The sequence below is a fragment of the Oryzias melastigma genome, linkage group LG18 (assembly GCF_002922805.2).
Source record: "Oryzias melastigma strain HK-1 linkage group LG18, ASM292280v2, whole genome shotgun sequence".
Classification (NCBI taxonomy): Eukaryota; Metazoa; Chordata; class Actinopteri; order Beloniformes; family Adrianichthyidae; genus Oryzias; species Oryzias melastigma.
Genome location: NC_050529.1, coordinates 20,749,131 through 20,767,337, shown reverse-complemented (window position 1 = coordinate 20,767,337; position 18,207 = coordinate 20,749,131). Strand labels below are relative to the sequence as shown.

General features: G+C 38.5%; 1 protein-coding gene across 2 annotated transcripts in view; it reads left to right on the top strand.

Annotated features, from left to right (window-relative positions):
* Nucleotides 1-18,207, top strand: part of ache (acetylcholinesterase) — a 42,439-nt gene that overhangs the window by 2,968 nt on the left and 21,264 nt on the right. Inside the window, exon 2 of one of the 2 annotated variants that reach the window (XM_024288221.2) lies at nt 7,213-7,328. The exons of the other annotated variant lie outside the window; for it this stretch is intronic. The gene's annotated coding sequence lies outside the window, so the exon portion shown is untranslated. The remainder of the gene's footprint in view (nt 1-7,212; nt 7,329-18,207) is intronic. 2 annotated transcript variants of the gene reach the window in all.

Sequence of the window (18,207 nt, the reverse complement as noted above, 5' to 3'; positions counted from 1 at the left end):
GGTCAATAACGAAAACTATTTTTTGGAGGATAAAAACAGTGAACAAAATAATGCAAAATAGCACAAATTAAAGTGAATATTAGTCAGAAAATTCTAGGAAATAATGAAATAAAAATTCAGGTTTAAAAAGGTTTACTATCAATCTATAGCTTGGAAGCAGAATTTTTGCAACTTTAGCCGGTTGCGTGAGTAGAAATTTACCTTAGCTTTAGGAAACCCTTTCAAAAATGATCAGTTTTTGAATATGAATAACTGTAATTGTAATTGTAATAAGATGAGCTTCAAATTCAACAATCGTTTTATTTCTTTCAAGTCAATATTAACAAATGTTCACATTTGTAGAACTACACCCGTTTACCTCTGGAGAAAAATCTGGAGAAATTCTGCTTTTTTCTGACAGTAACAGTATGTCAAAGGGAAAATGATTAAAGGCTTAAAACAGGGGGTTCTGGTCGAGGACCCAATGATTTCGGGAGCCATGATGTTTTTTTGTGGTCGGGTCCAGCAGGGGGAGGGACTTCCGGCTATTATTTTTCTCCATATTGGCCAGATTCTTGAATTTTGATCTATTGTCAATCATTCCCAGTGATGTTTGGATGATGAGTTCAACAAACGTGTGTGTTTTGTCCTGTATTTTTCACAATGTATGCTTCAAATCAATCAATCAATCAATGATTTTGCTGTTTTAGCCAAAATCAAAAAACCTGTTTCATTTTCTAGGACATAGTTTCTACAGCCGGTTACAACCTCAACCTAATAGTACTACTGGTGCAACAAAAGCATTATTGGAGCTATCCAGCTGTACAGTTTAGATCCAGATTCCAGCTCAAAGACGTTCATGGATCTATTTGTCTACAAGTGGATGCATCAGAATAGAGTGAGGCAGGGAGCTTAGAGTACACAAATCTTTTTCAAACAGGAGGTTTTCCTCTGCTCCTGATTCTCGATTTGCATAAAGAAATAATCAAAATTGCAATTTTAAGCTTAATTTTCTTTATGTATGTCCTCCATCTTGAGAAAATTCTACAAGAACATGTGAAAACACAAGAAACAGCTGCAGATGTCCACAATGAACTCAAGCCACAGTCATTAGTAATGGCCGTACTCACTTTTTTAAAAATTATTTTAAGTGGACTCAAGTATGCTGAGTTGGCATTCATAACAGAAAGTGTAACTCTGACTTGCTGGATGAGATCCTGTAAAGCTGGTCTGTCCTGAAGGAAACATGTAAACCTGTTAGATGGAGAAGACAGTTTGTTGTTGTTGTTGTTGTCCCGGGTCAAAACGTTTCAAGCTGCTAGGGAATGGTCTCTCAGCTGTGTCTCAGCTCTAAGAGATTCTGCATTTCCACGCGTTCGTCATGCTTTGCCGTGGATTACCAGCAGAAGCAGATTTGGTGAGCAGCTTCCTCCTCTGGGTACTCCGACACACCTATGTGTGTGCTGCTGGAGCAGATGTCCTCTGGAATAATTAGTTGTGTACCACATGCGGCGGAGAGCTGCACAGAAGCACCGACGAGCTCCGGAAAACATGGTGGTGGTTTGTTTGTGTGGTTAAAGACAAAGTAAATCCTTCCCTCTCTGCTGCCGCTCCTCTGCTCTCTGCGGCTCTAATTCATCGAATCAGTGAGTAATAACAGAGCATGTATCTTGGCAGCGAGCAGTCTGCAGTACTCAGCGGGATGAAGTGAAAGGATGCTGCTGGTGTGATGTTAGAAGTTGGATTTGCAGCCGTATTCCACTGGGGAGCTTATGTTCTGCAGCTTCACTGCAGATGAGTTTGGAGTTGAATTGTGTAGAGCAGTGGTGTCAAACTCAATCGCACAAGGGGCCAGAATCCAGAACTCACCTTATTGAACACACGAAAACTACATTTTGTAATCATTAAAAGCTGAATTTGGCCACTGAAGATGCTAGTGCTGATAGCTGAAGATGCTGAAATTGATAGCTAAAAATACTGAAGCTGATAGCCAGCTAAAATATTAGCTTAATGAAAATATAGCTAATTTGTTAAAAAAAAAAAAGAAAGAAATTGTTTTGGAGTTAGGCTAATATTTACATGCTAGCTGTTTTGGTTAGCTTAAGCTTTTTCTCAGTTTTTTAGGCTATTTTGAAGTGTAGCTATTTTATCAGCTACATGCTAGCTGTTTTGGCTAACCTAAGTCTATTTTTTTTCTTTTTTGGGGCTAATTTGGCATTTAGCTAAAATTTTAGCTAGCTATCAGCTTCAACATTTTCAGCTATCAATTTCAGCATCTTCTGTGGCCAAATTCAGATTACAGCATTCACACTAGCATTATCTCAGCTAATGCTATATATCTAGTTCATAATTATGTAAAAAAGTTACATTATTGAAGTTTTAAAAATGTAGTTTTAGAGTGTTCAATAAATGTTTTTCCTGTTTGCCTGCGACCTGTAAATAATAGCTTAACTCCAAAACAGCCTAAAAAGCTTTTTAAAAAAAGCCTGAATTAGCCAAAACAGCTAGCATGTCGCTGAAATATTAGCTAAACTCCAAAATAGCCTAAAAAATCTTATTAAATAGCCCAAAAATCTAGCAGAATGCCAATTTTTTAAACTTTAAAACCGTAACTTTTTAACATAATTATGAATAATAAAAAGGCAGGAATATTATTCCAGAATAAATCAACTTAAACCTTAAATAACTTTCAATATTTTACTCTCCATAAAAATATATTTTGTCAAAATTATAAAAGTTAGAAATTAGTGCAAGATAACATCGGGTCATTAATAACAATAAAATAAAATGATCTGGAGGGCCGGATTCGGCCCCCGGGCCTTGACTTTGACACTTGGTGTAGAATGAAGAGGGGATCATCGTCTGTGCAGGAGGATAACTGGATGAAAAGTGTTTTGTATCAGATCTGTTGTTTTGTCAAGCCTTTGAGCACACCTGATCGTTTGAGAAGGACCTGGCTGCAGACAAGATGGTGGCTGACAACATCGACCAGAAGCAGAAAACAAACTTACTATAACCTTAACCCAAAAGTTTTCAGAGTTGTAGGAAATACTATAACTCCCACACTACGTACTCACCAGGTGTGTTCAAGGGGTTCTTGTATTAGTGTTCTGTCTCTACCCAATACTAGCGCATGAACTCACAGTTGTAGAGTTTGGTGAAAAATGCTAAGCACTGCAAATCTGGCGAATTTAGCATCATCAAATTCCAGCTAGACAAAAACAGCAATTATTAAGTTCTCCATTATGATTGCTTTTCCATGTGTTGACACTTTTGTCTGTTAAAAAAGAACCACACAATCAAATGATTCATCAAAGCTCAGTATAGCTTTTGATTCGTCACGTTTTGTACGTAGAGCCTGAAAACTGATTTAAAAGACTTTTGAACCCAGACCGTCCATAAACTAGAGGCGGGAATGTTGAGGCACCTCACGATTTGATTACATTTAAGGAGGCAATGATTCAGTTATGGAACGATTATCGATGCATCCCAGATCGGCTTTTTTTTAAAATAAATGTTTCTATTCACTACAAGACACTAGACCAATATGATGTACGTATTTGATAGTACTTCAGTACTGCTTCAAACATTGGATGTTTCTGCTGCTGGTGACTCAGAATGTCACAATGCATCAAAACTGACTCTACTCTCTAACTTTCTGGTTTCTTTCTCCACATTCAATCAATTTCTGTCCACACATTGTTGGCCAGCTGTTACAGAAACCCTCGTGGGCATGCTGCCATCCACACCGTCAGACTAACACAATACCCTCTCCTCCCTGCTTTGTTCAAAGGTTAAGGTTAGCCAGTGTTCTGGTTCTGTGGGAACAGCGACTACACTGACTGGAATCCTCCTGATGGTCGAGCTGCTGAGAAGAATCAATAAAAGTGAGATCCTGAAGATCTCAGCCTGTTTGTTGAGATTAGACTGAGGCTGTTGCACTCAGAGTGATTCTGCAGAAACAGCATCTGAGGAGACACAGAAGGTGTACAAACTGTTCTGGTTTGGATACGTTCGTTTTTATCAGTCATCATTTTTCACATCGGCTTATCTGTAGTTGCTTATTTCTCTGCATTGACATCAGTTTCTCTTAATGCTTCAATCACAATAATAAATCCGCTTTAAATTTTGTGCAATAAGGCTGCCACGACTAATCGACTATTAAAATAGTCAATGACTAATTTAGTTGTCGATTAGTCGTTACTTTATATTATATAGCATCAGAGTGTACAAAAGTGGAAAGTTCTAATGGTACTACTCTAACTTTTTGGACTATTTTGGCATTTATCACGGTTTTTTAGGCTATTTTGGAGTTTAGCTAATATTTCAGTAACATGCTAGCTGTTTTGGCTACTTTAGGTTTTTTCGTTTTTTTAGGCTAATTTGGAGTTTTGCTACCATTTCAGCTGCATGCTAGCTATTTTGGCTAACTTCGTCTTTCTTTCAATTTTTAGGCTACTTTGGCATCTAATATTTTAGCTGCCTATCAGCTTCAGTGTTTTTAGTTATCTGTTTCAGCGTTTAGCTACCAATTTCAGCCTCTTTAGCTTTCAGCACGAGCATCTTCAGCGGCCAAATTCAGCTTACAGCATTCACACTAGATTATGCTATATATCTAGTTTTTAGTTGGTTTTAAGTGAATGATGGTTAAAACGTGTGCTTTACATCACGACCTGATTAGTCGACTAATCGGAAAAAACAATCAATTAGTTGACTATTAAAATAACCGTTTGTGGCAGCTTTAGTGTGTATTTTACGCTTACCTTATTTTGTGCAAAATAAAGGACAGTATGACTGTATATGAAAACTGGACTGAGTGACCCTTCCCTCTCCTGGCGTTTCAAATAGGAATTACTCCAAAGAACTTCTATGGAGAAACAAACACTTATTATTCCTTCATTCTATTTGTCAGAATAATCATTCTTGTTTTATTAACTTTTTAACATGTTCTTGATAATCCTAATTTGATTTCATGCATTTTTTTATTGCAAATTACAAACTGACCAATAAAATGCCTCAATACAAACAGCTGGTCCCACGTTGAACATTTGAAACGTTTGATTGCACTCTTTCAAGTGGAAGGGGCGTGGCCTTACAACAACCTGTGGAAAATGTCGACTCGGACCAGTCACTGCTTACTGACAGTTTCTGACTTTTTGTTTGGTTGGATCTTGAATTAAGTTATTTTCAATGGGTGATGTCACCCATTTTTGACCCGATATGGAGCCTCAACCGAACATCAATATGTGACGAGATGGAAGTGAGAATGTGTTGTTTAACCGGTCGCCTGCAGCATACCTGTAGAAAAAAAGGCGCAAAAACGTTTTTTCTTTGTTGGCTCACAGGGTTGTCTACGGTCTTAAGAGCATCCTGTGCCATGTCCAGATTGGCCCATATTTTACAACCTGTATCCACCTATAGTAACCCAGAATAACATGCAGGTCTACACATGTTAGTTATGTCCAAGGCTCTCCACTTTATATCACAAGAACATCATTTACGGAGCAGGACATTGTGCACTGGTGAGTTAATGTCATTACATCATCTCTGAAGAGCGCTGTCTGTCGTAGGTGAAGCTGCTTTGCTGGCTGATGTCAGCGTAGGTTCTGTATTTGGGGCACAACCCTGATGCATGCGGCGTTTTCCCAGCATCATGCCTGTGCTGTCTGACAGCGCTCGCCTTCACGAAACAGCTGTAGCGTCTCACAGACGCACGGCGTTTTGGTGCCAGGTGGAGAAGCGCTTCATGTATTATTTACACCCTCAGATGTGCTGCTGGGATCTTCTGCTCTAGGCTGAATGCTGCTGGAGCTGCAAACAGCTGAGCTGTCGGCTTTCTGAGAAATCGATGGCGCTCAGCATCTCTCTCAGTTAATGAATTAATGCAGCTGTTTTATAATATGCAGTTTTCTTTGCAGAATGCATCTGTCGGACTTGTGCAGGTCTGGATGGATGGACCGCAGCTCCATCTGTTTGGGTGAACTGTGGTTCTGGAGCAGCCTCCGATGGCATGTCTATCCAAGCCCTCACATGATCTCTTTACACGTAAAGCTGGATTTAACATCGAAGGCCAAACTCCTGAATGAAACCTGTAGCGAATCCCCTGCTGCCAGGCTGTCTGTCACAAAGCAGGGGCTTCTGGGAACTGGACGTATGTGGGAGCAGCTCATCTGCTACATATTGCCTTACTATTTATTTTTGGCCGAGCACACCAGGGTGGAAGGTGTGGTTCAGAAAAAAGTGTGTGAGTGTTCGAGACAAAGCATCGACTTCTCGCTTTAGTCTGGTTTTGAAAACAGTGACCCGGGTTAAATTTAGGACGTGCCTTAGCATGCCTACGGCTCAGCAGTTCACCCAAGCGCACAGTTTTTGCTCAGTCAGTTTCTAAATGTCTCCGGGAAGGAAAGCCGTGTAACCCGACCTGTTCCTGGAATCAGAGTTGGAGCCAGCAGAGACATGTGGGCAGCCACCTCCATCTGACCAGAGCCGATTCAGACATAAATACTGTTTGTAATCATGGATGTGGACATTCCAGATCGAGTTTTCATAGACGTACAGAGCTAGACCAATACTCTCTGGCCCTTTGGACTCAGCAAAAAGAAACCTGAAGTGGAACTGGCGTTAGCTCCGCCCACCGTAATAACAAAACGGCAATTAGACGGTAATAAAGACGGACAAACTTTAATGTTAGGGCCGCCCACCTGCCAATCAAAAACCATGCTCTTATAAACTTATCAGTCATATAAGAAAAGTTGGAAACTTTAGGATCTTCAGAACTATTGAATCATTTTAACTGTACTAATGTGTCACAAACAGGCAGACAGCTGGTTCCACGTGCTGCAGGTTTATTAGTTCAGACCAGAACTAAGCACAGCTAAGAGTTTACAAAGCTCAATCTGAGTCAGACAGGCAGAGATCAATCAGGAGCATCGAGTAGAGTTGGTCAGAGTCCAGTCAAGGGTCATTGGAGTGTTGGAAATATCCTCCACGTGAATCTGGAGTATTTGGTTCAGTCTTGCAGTATTTGCAAAGCTGTACACATTTTAAAACCTTCTGAATAGTTATTTTCTCCATACCACTTAAAGATGACCCCCACAACATGGAGCTAGCTTTTGCAAAATAGAAAATAGACCATAAAATGCAGACTGACAGCTTCCACCTGTGCACTAAGAGGATAACATGGCCAAATTGTGTAACAGAAGCATTGACGGAGTAAACCTGGTCTGTCTGCAGAGTGAGGAGTGAATCCTGATGAACTGTGCTTGTGAAAGACCCTGCAGTGGATCAGTCCTCCAGGTGGTCCTCCACGGTCTCCTGCATTCCAGATCACACCCCTCTGACCACTTCATGTATTCACGATATGCTGAAACAGCTTCAGCATGCGTCCTTCCTCTCAGGCTGGTCCTACGGTGTTTTCACTGAGTTAAAACCTTATAATTCCATTCTGCAGCTCTTTCCTTTGACCAGACAAACTAGTTCAGTAAAAACATTTGCATCGGCCTCAGTCAAAGGCTTTTCATTTAACAAACCCAAATGAAAGATGTTTTTCTGAAGTAAAGTGGTTATAATTGATTTCAGTGTTCAGGTTGAGAGATGAAGGAAAGCAGGTTTCCTGGAGCACACTTCCTCCAGGGCAGATGGCTTTTCCCAGGAGGACTTTTGGATTAAAGAAATTAATGACAACCGGGCTTCAACTCGTAAAGGAGCAGATCCTCCATATGTAATGTCTTAGTCACAACTGCCCTTAGGGGTGGACACAAGGTGTCTGGGGGCGAAAAATTGACAAATTTGTGTTGTGTTGGAGGTGTCCTGCAGCAGATATCAAAGTTATAGACGCTTGGTGATCCTGTGGAGTCAAAATGTTCATGCATATTTTTTCTACGGGCATGCTGCGGGTAGTGCTGCCACAAACGATTATTTTAATAGTCGACTAATCACCGATTATGTTTTCCGATTAGTCGACTAATTGGGCCATGTGCAAACTGGATGTAAAGGCTATTTTAGAGTTTAGCTAATATTTTAGCTTCATGCTAGCTGTTTTGGTTAACTTTGGCTTTTTTCATTTTTGGGGCTAATTTGGCTTTTAGCTAATATTTTAGCTGGTTATCAGCTTCCACGTTTTCAGTTATTAACTTCAGCGTTTTTAGCTATCAATTTCAGCATCTTCAGCGACCAAATTCAGCCTACAGCTTTAACACTAGCATTATCGCAGGTAATGCTATATATCTAGTTTTTAGTTAGCTTAAAGCTAATGATCTGAGCTTATTTCCAGGTTGCTCATGTCCAGATTAGTCGACTAATTGTAAAAAATAATTGGTGATTAGTCAACTTCTAAAATAGTCGTTTGTAGCATCTCTATTACTAATATCGCTCATTATAAGTTTTCCTGATATTGTGCAACCTTAATATTATTTCACAAATTGAATCACATTGTCTTCTTAAAAATCAAAGTGGAGTCAGTAGTTTGGGTACTCGTTTAATCATTCAAAAATATGTTCATTTTGTGCTCAGGTTGATAAAGTTTACAATAAAAATATGTTAGAGGAGACTCAACGAATAAACAGGCTAATAAATTTGTAGATAACATTGAGTTTCAATGGGAATATTGTGATCAACTGAGCTTTTAAAGTGAAATCTAATCCCTAAATGTTTGTGAATTGAGCAGCAGTTCTGTCTTACTGAGTCGGATAGACTCAAATGACATCCATCAATCTTCATAATGAATGATAAAATAGTGATAATAATCACTGTCACCTTTGAACTAATAATTGTAACCTGACCCTTGTTGTCATAAGGGTTTATTTTTGTCCATGTTGTGGTTTTAAATAAAGTTTGTCAGTATTTTACACCATGCTGGTGTAAGTGTCTGTTCCTGTGTTCTACTTTAATCATCTGCATGTTTGTGGTGCAGTCAGAGCTGACTCCTCTGCTGCTCTTCCTCTGTCTCCATGCAGAGAAGATCCACGTTCTAATCAAATCAGGTCACTGGAGCCTTTTAACTGAGGATTCTGACGCGGCTTCTTTTGTTGTTTCCTAGCGATTGAACATTGTATTTAAATTTAGACATTACCAGACCGTGCTGGTTCTGCCTGGATTCCAACACATCTGAAGTCCACACATCACCGTGACTCACTTCCAGTCTGCTGACTCTGCTGTTTGCGGCCGGATCTTCGTTTTCAAATGTATTTCCCAGACACCGATTCGACGCTCGCACACAGTGAAACCAATCCTCCTGTGAATCTCGTACACAAATTCCTCGTTCTAATTTGAGAAGTGACACAGTTTCTCCACGCTAACGTTGAGACGCAGGTCTCACTCAGAGTCTCCATGTTTTTCCTCTTCGAGTTTCATTTCTACACTTCTGTAAAAGCCTCTGTTCACCTTTTTCAAAGTCAAACGTTGTTGTTTTTGGATGCCCTGATGCACGTTTGCTCGTCCCTCTTGAGTTTCCAGTGTCACATAAAAATGTTATTGGGATTAGCTTAGTGCAACATATTGAAAGTCAACACGTTTGCTGTGACTACAAGTCAGTTTTAGTGCCGTTTCAGTTATAACATCAGTAAACCACAAACACAATGTGAGTGTTTAAATATTAGATAAACATTTCTTAGCACTGAACTTTTTTACCAGTTTTTGGAATAAATCTCAGTAGTATTTCCAAACAGTGGCAAGGCTATGAAGTTCCAAGAAGAATTTTATACGATGGTCCGAAAGTTAAGCTTTTGTTTTTTGTTTTTAACTGAAGACAATACACACATTTTCCTAGTTTTCTACTCCTTTTACACTGATTTTACACTTCTTGCAAAAAGTAAGTTCATTATCTGTTCTTAAGATTTTAATACGATTGCATAATTAAATAAATAAATGGATTTAGGTGTGTTTGAATCCATTTAGTGCAAGGAGAAAAATACTGGTCAATATTAGTGCTGTCATGCAATTAATTAATTTGTAATTAATAAATCTAATTAATCGTTTTTTGACCTCGATTATTTTTAACCTGTTTGCTGTAAAAAACTCGTTTTGAGATATTTTTATTTAAAATCAAGACATTGTAGTGCAGTTAAAGATGAAATTACAACTAAAAAACTGACTTTATGAAGAATATTATAACAGACTTACAACCTTTACTTAGGAGTTTTTTTTAGTCTCAAAAAAATAAAAAAAAAAAAAAAAAATCTGTTTCTAATTTAGCACATAAAAACAGTAGAAAACCCATGCCTTAGCAATCCAAAAATATTGACTACAAAATTTAATTCATAATATACATGTTGACAAACCTTATTCCTCAGCCCCCTTCCTACCCCAATAAATAAATCTACACTTTGACGACGTCACAGCTGCAACACTGTGCGTGCCACGTACACAGCAGTACACAGACACCAAGATGTAAGAGGTGTTTTCAGCTGATTTCAAATAAAACGTTTTTATATTTGAGAACACAGCAATTGTTAGACATTAAAAATGAGATTAATGCTGTTAAAAAAATAATGTGTAAATATGTTTGTAATTAATTAATCACAATAAACGTGACACAATAAACCATTAATACCAAAGATGTCGCTGGCGACATCTAAATATAACACACTCTTTGACATACTGTAACTCTTCAACCATTTGGTGTAAACACTTCACTGTTGCAGAGTGCTGCATGTCAGTGGTTTTCTCTGCTTCAGAATCTGCTGGAATAACGGTAGAAGAGTCATGGAGTGGAAAGAATGTAAACACTGGAGTTACAGCTCTGGGTATTAAAGGGTTAAAGGAAGACGGGTTCATTTTTTTATGAAGACCCTTTTTCCAATGATTCCTAAGAACTATATGAACTCCTCCACATTCATTTCTTGTTGGTAATTTGTAACAGCTTGTTCAGTTTTTCCAACAGTCTTTGAATTCAGTCCATATTTCTGATTCTGCTACGTCCATGACCACGTCTTTGCCTCATCGGTTACTCCCTCTAACTATTATGAATCTCGCCGTCTTCATCCAAGCTACTGTGAATGTCCCTGGTAATCAATCATTTCATGTCTTTGGTTCCCACACCGTCAGCCCAGAACCTTCATGTTCTTTGACTCTCTGTCCACCTCTGCTGCTTTCTCCTGTTCGGACGACAGAACCCACAATGTGAAACTACAAGTTAAACAAACTTCCCACTCCCTGCTTGGTTTACAGACTCTTCCTCAGGTCAATACCTGCAGGACTGACTTCACTGCTCCCTTTAGGAAGGCAAAGATTTACTCCCTCCGTCTCATTCCTTGTTAGACCTGCAGTATTGACCCGCCTTGTCCCGAGTTGTTTCTGGGTTTTCTTAGTATTCAGTGCTACAGATGGTTGTCTGTGCAACAATGATCAATGCATGCAGCCAATATCTATCACTGGCTGGAGCTTCATGTCCAGTGAGAATGGCAGAGAGGACCTGGAGAACTGGCTTTAAATGGTCCTAGTGATCACATGACCTCTGTAAACTGACAGATAAAGAGAAAACTGATGCTGAGATGATGAGATGTTCTGAGGAAAGCAGTGGTGCATCATATTCTCTGGAATAGTTGGATCTTGAGATGAGATTCTGGAATCACTACTTATCCCATGTCTCCTCTCCATATGAGCCTGACAGTCTGCATGTCAGCAGCTGATCTGAATAAAAATTTATCATGTAAATACGTCAGTCAGAACCCTCTGATCCGATCAGACTCATTCGGATCAGAATTTACTCCCGATGGAGATAGGTGGGTGATGGGGATTGTTGATCCGGTGAAGAGACTGGACCACAGTTTGTTGCAACTGATGACTTCCCTCTTCTTAGTTCACGATGTCACAAAGTCACCATCAAACTAGCACAAAAAAATAACTTAAACACAAGTTTCGACATAACAAATTACATTAACAAAAACTGAAAACAAATACATCGCCCGGCGGCATTCGCTGAAAAAGAAAAGCAAGAAAACTTCTTTATACGAAGTCATAACTGTTCAACTTCTTTTCTTCAACAGCAATTTGTTAAGCCTTTCAGAGTGAACTATATCCATATAAATGATCATATACTGAATTACCTTTGGAACACTAAAAAACAAATTATTTATGAAATATCATTTATTTTTCGTGATTTTTTTCCTACCAGGAAGTAAAACGACTTGATTCCTGAAGCTCCGCCTACCGCTGCGTGTGGGTGCCGCCCTTTTGATGAATCTAGTATTTTCCAAAGTTGGATGCACATACCTTATATCTGCCTTTAACATTTAGAAGAGCCGCTTTCAGACTCTTCCTGAAAGGGGCGGTCTCACTCTGTGATGTCAGATGGTGAGAACCCGCTCGTTTTCGTTGGTGTGGGAGGGGCTTCTGCAGACAGTGCAGGTTTTTAGAGGATTACTCTTAAATGCATGAACGGATCAAAATACCACTTAGGGGTTCTTTATAGAGAGGAATGAACGGTAAAATACACCTAAAAGCTCAAGAAGCTGGTTTTTCATTGTATGGCCCCTTTAAGCAAAGGTTCTGCTTCTCAGAAATGCACAAACTGTTTGCAAATATTGACACTTTTATTGTGGCAGTTAAAAAGCACCCTTATAAGATCGTCTTCGCTCTATGCTACAGCTTTGTTCGTTTACAACAGAGATCACTTCTTCTTTGGTAGTTTCTGGTATTTTACATAGTTCTGTGCATGTCAAAATAATTGCGATCAAACGTATGGATAATAGTCAAAATTCTGGTTTCTGACTGGTGCATTTGTGACAAGCACAGGTAAAAGACCAGGATGTTGGTGTTTCCACAGTCCTTAGAACCCAGTTTGATATTTTACGTCCTTACATTACCTGTAAATCTGTTATTTCAGATCTAAATGACCAAATTCTATAAAGAGAGTCAGATAAATCTGCTCTGCTGGAAAGAATTTGAGCTCATCTTTGGTGCTCCTCAAACACATCCTAAAGGAGTGTAAAGAAACCCTTCGCTAAGAAGAACACTACGATAAAGTTATCACCAACTAAATTTATAGGAATTGGTGGAATCTTCTTTTCTATTTCTGATATTATGTTTTTACTCATTCCCTCATAAAATATGGGAATGTTAGGAAATGTAGCATTCACCAGAACTCAAAAACAAAAGGCAGAACTCTGCAAACATGAACAGTTAGGTTTAGTGCTAATGAAGAACAAAACCTGAAGAGAAAAACTCTGAAATGACTCTAGTTTTTAGTGGTTTCTCTCTGAGTTTCACCAATAATCCTTGAGGTGTAGCCATTCTGCGTTTGGCATTACTCTAGTTATTTACTCGGTTTTTCTCAATTCTGCTGTATTTAATGATCTGTTACTGTCAAAGATAAAATCACAGAAAGTTCTCGGTCATTCAAAGCATCCAGTTCTTTTCCATAGCATCAGTAAGGTGACACTACAGCCCACTGACTATTTTAAAGAAGGTGCCATTGTTCAGCTGTTCCCAATCAGGCAGACAGATTTTCCATGACTAATCTTGTCTGTTCCCTCATAAGGAAAGCGGAGGAATACATTTGTATACATATAGACTTAACCTATATAAAGATGTTTTAATATATGCTTGTATCTGAGGAAGCTCCAATGACATGGGGTGGAAAATCGTGCACCGGTTCACTGAAGGTTCAACCCACTGTTTCCACCTTCCGCCCTACACTGACGGCCACTTTATGAGACACACCTGTCCAACTGCTGTTAGTGCAAACTTTATTATCATCCAATCACATGGCAGCATCTCAGTGTGCATGTAGAAATGTTCAAGTACAAATCGAGCATCAGAATGGAGAGGAAAGGTGATTGAAGTGACTTTGAACATTGTGTGGTTGTTGGTGTACTGGGAGTTTACAGAGAATGGTCAGGAAAAGAGAAAACATCCAGTGAGCAGCAGTTCTGTTGATGGTGGAGAATGACCAGACTGGTTCCAGCTGGGAACAGGAACTCAAATAACCACTGGTTACAGCTGAGGTTTGTAGAAGAACATCTCTGAACAACAACCTTGAGGTAGATGGACGACAGCAGCAGAAGAACACACCGGGTATCACTGCTGTCAGCTAAGAACAGGAAACTGAGGCTACAATGGAAAAACATTGTCTGGTCTGATGAGAATCCATTTCTGCTGCTACATTCAGATGGTACAATCAGAATTTGACATGAAAGCATGGATCATTCTGCCTTGTTCAGGCTGGTGGTGGTGGTGTCATGGTGTGGGGGATATTTTCTTTGGACCCTTTAGTACCAAGTGATCATAGTTCCAACCCTACAGTCTACCTGAGTATTGTTCTGGCCATGTCCATCCCTTTATGACCACAGAGTACCATCTTCTGATGCTACTTCCAGCAGGAAGTCATAAAGCTGGAATCATCTCAGACTGTTTTCTAGAACATGGAGACTCTAATGACGTCCACACTCACCAGAACCTATTAGAACCTTTGGGATGTGATGGATCAGGAGATCGGCATCATGGATGTTCAGTCGACACATCTGCAGTAATAGTGTGATGCTGTCATGTCACTGTGGACCAACCTCTCTAAGGAATGTTTTCAGTACCTCGTTGAATCTATGACACCAAGAATTAAGGCAGTTCTGAAGGGAAATGGGGTCCAACCTGGAACTAGCAAAGTGGACCTAATGACGTGGTCGGTGAGTGTACTTCTCTCTTCCTTGGTTTGCATCAAACCTAGTGATACAGAATTAGAAAAATCTAAACTTGAAGTTTCCTGCTAAACTGGAATCATAGAGCTTCCTGGGTTAAATCAAAACCCAGTGGGACTAATGTCCCAGAAGAAGCCATTTGGATGTGAGCCTCTCCTCCTGGTTATTTACTTCATCTGCTTCTGTTCTCTAAACCAGAAGTGGAAGTAAACATCTGCTGGAGCTGACACTGAACAGTTGAAGCTCCAACATAAAACAGATCTTCTGTGGCTGATGGCCGTCTCCTGACGTCTTCTATTTTCTTTTCTGTTGAGTTGTAGTAAGCCTTAAGTTTTGAGTCAATGAAATGTAGTTTTTTGGAATTGAGTTCCTTTTCCCCTGATTTGTTTGTGAAAGGTGCAGGTCAATCTGAAAGTCCATGACCAAACAAAGCTCGGGAGTGTTTGTGTTCTTGGGTTTTCTTCTTCAGTGTTTGTGTTTCTAATCAGTCCTTGTTCGTTTTTAACATCATTCTGTTCATGTTTCACTCATTATTTCAATTACTGATTATTACTCTGTATAAAAGCCCATTTATGGACAGATATTTGTATGTCTGACCCTATCAAAGACATCTAATCAGTAAATTTTTTTTTTTTTAGTTGGAACACCGAGCTTGAGTTTTAACATTTTTGACTTGGTTCTACATTTCCATTGATTGAAACAAAGGTTTTAATGGCAAGCAAAAGGGATCATAAAGCGAGCACAGCAGCGCCATCTTTTAGGGAAAACAAGTATTTTAAATATTTAAATGTTCCCAGAGTTAGTTTCAATAAAGCAGTTAAAACCAAAAATATTTAAGTTTAATTTTAACTGATTTATATATAATTTAATTTTAAGGGGTACTCCAAATAGATTTCTTTAAACATTCTTTTCTCTCAGTTTTTGTAGATTTAGTCTGAACACATGTAAATGTCATCAGAAACTTCATGTTTTAGCATTTTGTTTGTGTTCAAAGTTTAAAGATTTTTTGTTTTAATAAAAATGCCTCAATGAGCAAACATTAAACATTTGTTTTGAAGATTTTCCAAAAAAATATTTCAGGCTTTTATCTTGTTTTTGCTGTTGTTTTTTTTCACTTTTTACTGATCTGAAAACAATCCGAACCGTGAGTTTTGTGATCCATTACACGTCTAGTGTTTATACTTTTCAAGCTTTTTCTTCAGTGACATCGTTCTCGTACACTTGTTGAATCTACATGGCAGAGGAGGAAGTGGTGTGTTCGTCCACTAACGAGAAACAGTCAAAAATGAAAAATCAAAGGTGAATTAGATTCTCTGATGCTACAAGATATGAGACGTATCTTTACAGTAACTTTATCTTCTATCTGGTTTTCCACTTTCAGTATTTCTCTCTGTGTTTGTGTGTGAAGTTTTGCATTTTCAGTAACTTTTTCAGTTATGTTTTCATCATCTTCTGACATTTTTTGGGATAGTGACCTCCACGTACTCCAATCACTAAAATACTTTCAGGTTAAATGACACGATTTGCATGCGATTGCGTAAAATTCCAGTTGCGGGTGACGTCACCAGCAGGAGTCATATTCTGAGCGACGGGAATGATTGTGCGACCGCTGCGACAGGAGCGACCACAAATCGCTTGGAAGTACAAAAATGCTCTAAAAAAATACAGTACTTCAACAGCTGAAAGCACTCACTGATCAAAGCAGGTTCTGTGCTTTCCTCAAAGTCAGATAGACTGATGAGGCAAAGATGAAGCCATCAGATGACTCTACTGTGCAGACCTACAGCTCAACCTGAAGTCCTTGTTTGGATCAGAAGATGAGCAGAACGTTCAAACATCAACCACGTTTGAGGAACATAGAAAGTGTTTGATTTAACCCAACGTCTTGTCTGTCAGGATTCCTCCTGTCGAGCGGACTTGATAAAACTCTCCCCTGAACTGTCTCTGCAGCCCACCGACTCCCAGCATCCTTATCCTTTACTTGAGACCTCGTTCTGCCTCCCCCTCTTTTTCCACCCTCTTTTCTGCCTTCCACGCAGCTGTCACAGCTATTAATAAGCGCAGCCTGCCATACAAAACTTCTTTCCGTCCTCAATCCCAGCCCTCGCTCTCTCCTACAGACTCACTTCTGCTCTGTTGTTGTGTTGGTGGCTAAGTTTAGACAATGACTGCAGACAAAAGTCAGACTTCTTCATGGCTCCATGGTTTGATTTTTGTAGTCTCCCCCCAAAAACCCTCATGCACAAACTGTTCAAGATCATGAAATAATCTTTATTTCCTCTAATGCATGATTCCATTCAGCTATGGAAGAGAAAGTTGAGAACTCCAGATTATTCCCACTATTGTCAATAAAACTGAAAAATTGAACTTCAGGATGATAGATATAAAAAATAAAACAATAAAATATAATTTGGTTAATCTTAATGATTAGCTTGAAATAGTTGATAAATCTATTTTGTTTCCTAAAACATATTTTTTCCTAAAACTAAAGAGAAAATGTGATTACTTTGTGATATAAAAACCCAGTTTTGCCTTTATTTTATCAGTTTTTGTTTTTTTATTTTGATATTTTAATCGTTCGATTTAATGATTTTTTCATAATCTCCTTAAAAATTTTTACATTTTAGCTCCTTTAGGATCATTTTTGTCTGATTTATAAAAACTACAAACAGAAAACCACATTTGCCATGCATTTGTGCACAAGTGAGCACAGAAAATATAAAAAGATTAACTGAATTGTTTTATTATGCTTTGCAATTTAATTAAATATAATTTAATATTTCAAGTTTCCATTTTAAACCAGATTTGAAAACCCAGCATTTCCTAACAGTTTACTCTGAAATCATGTGGACTTTCCTCCTATAAGATGATGAATGTTGACAAGAGGAGAATGGATAGAACTGGAATTGGTTGATGTCAAGCATTCAAAGCAAAAAATACGAACAAAAGAGAAGTTTATGATTACGTAAATATATTACATTTTGGATGATTAATCAAGATTAGATTGGAAAAAAATAAAAATAAAAAAGTAAAAGAAGATCCATATATTTTGATCCACATAAATGTGTAAATGATGACATTATTCATCCTAAATTAACCATACAGACAAAACATGACACATTTAAACCATTAAATGTGAAATTATAGTTTATCTAATTGCTTGATAGGAAGTGGAAGGAAGTGCGCTCATATAAACCCACCCCTATGTCTATGGTTGATTATAACTTGATCATTACTAATTATAAACTAATAGACAACCAAAAAAAAATCAAAAACTTTTGATTTAAAGGAAAGTGGAGCCAGTGATTATTTATTCATTCAAAATCCATCTCATGTAAAAACAGTTGAACCCTTGATGGCTAAAAACCTCAAAAATACTCACTCGTTATGGTATCAGTGCGGTGTGACGTAAATGTCACGTATAGTCAATCCTTAGTTCTTTGTTAGAGCTGCTTTTTCTACTTCTTAGTGGATAGTTTTGGTTGTTTTTTTGTTTTAAATAATATTTCCCATTTATGAAGTTTAACTCTGGAATTCCCTCCCATTACTTGAAGCTAACATTTGTCTTTTCTATTCCGTTAAACTCTCAAGTTTCCTC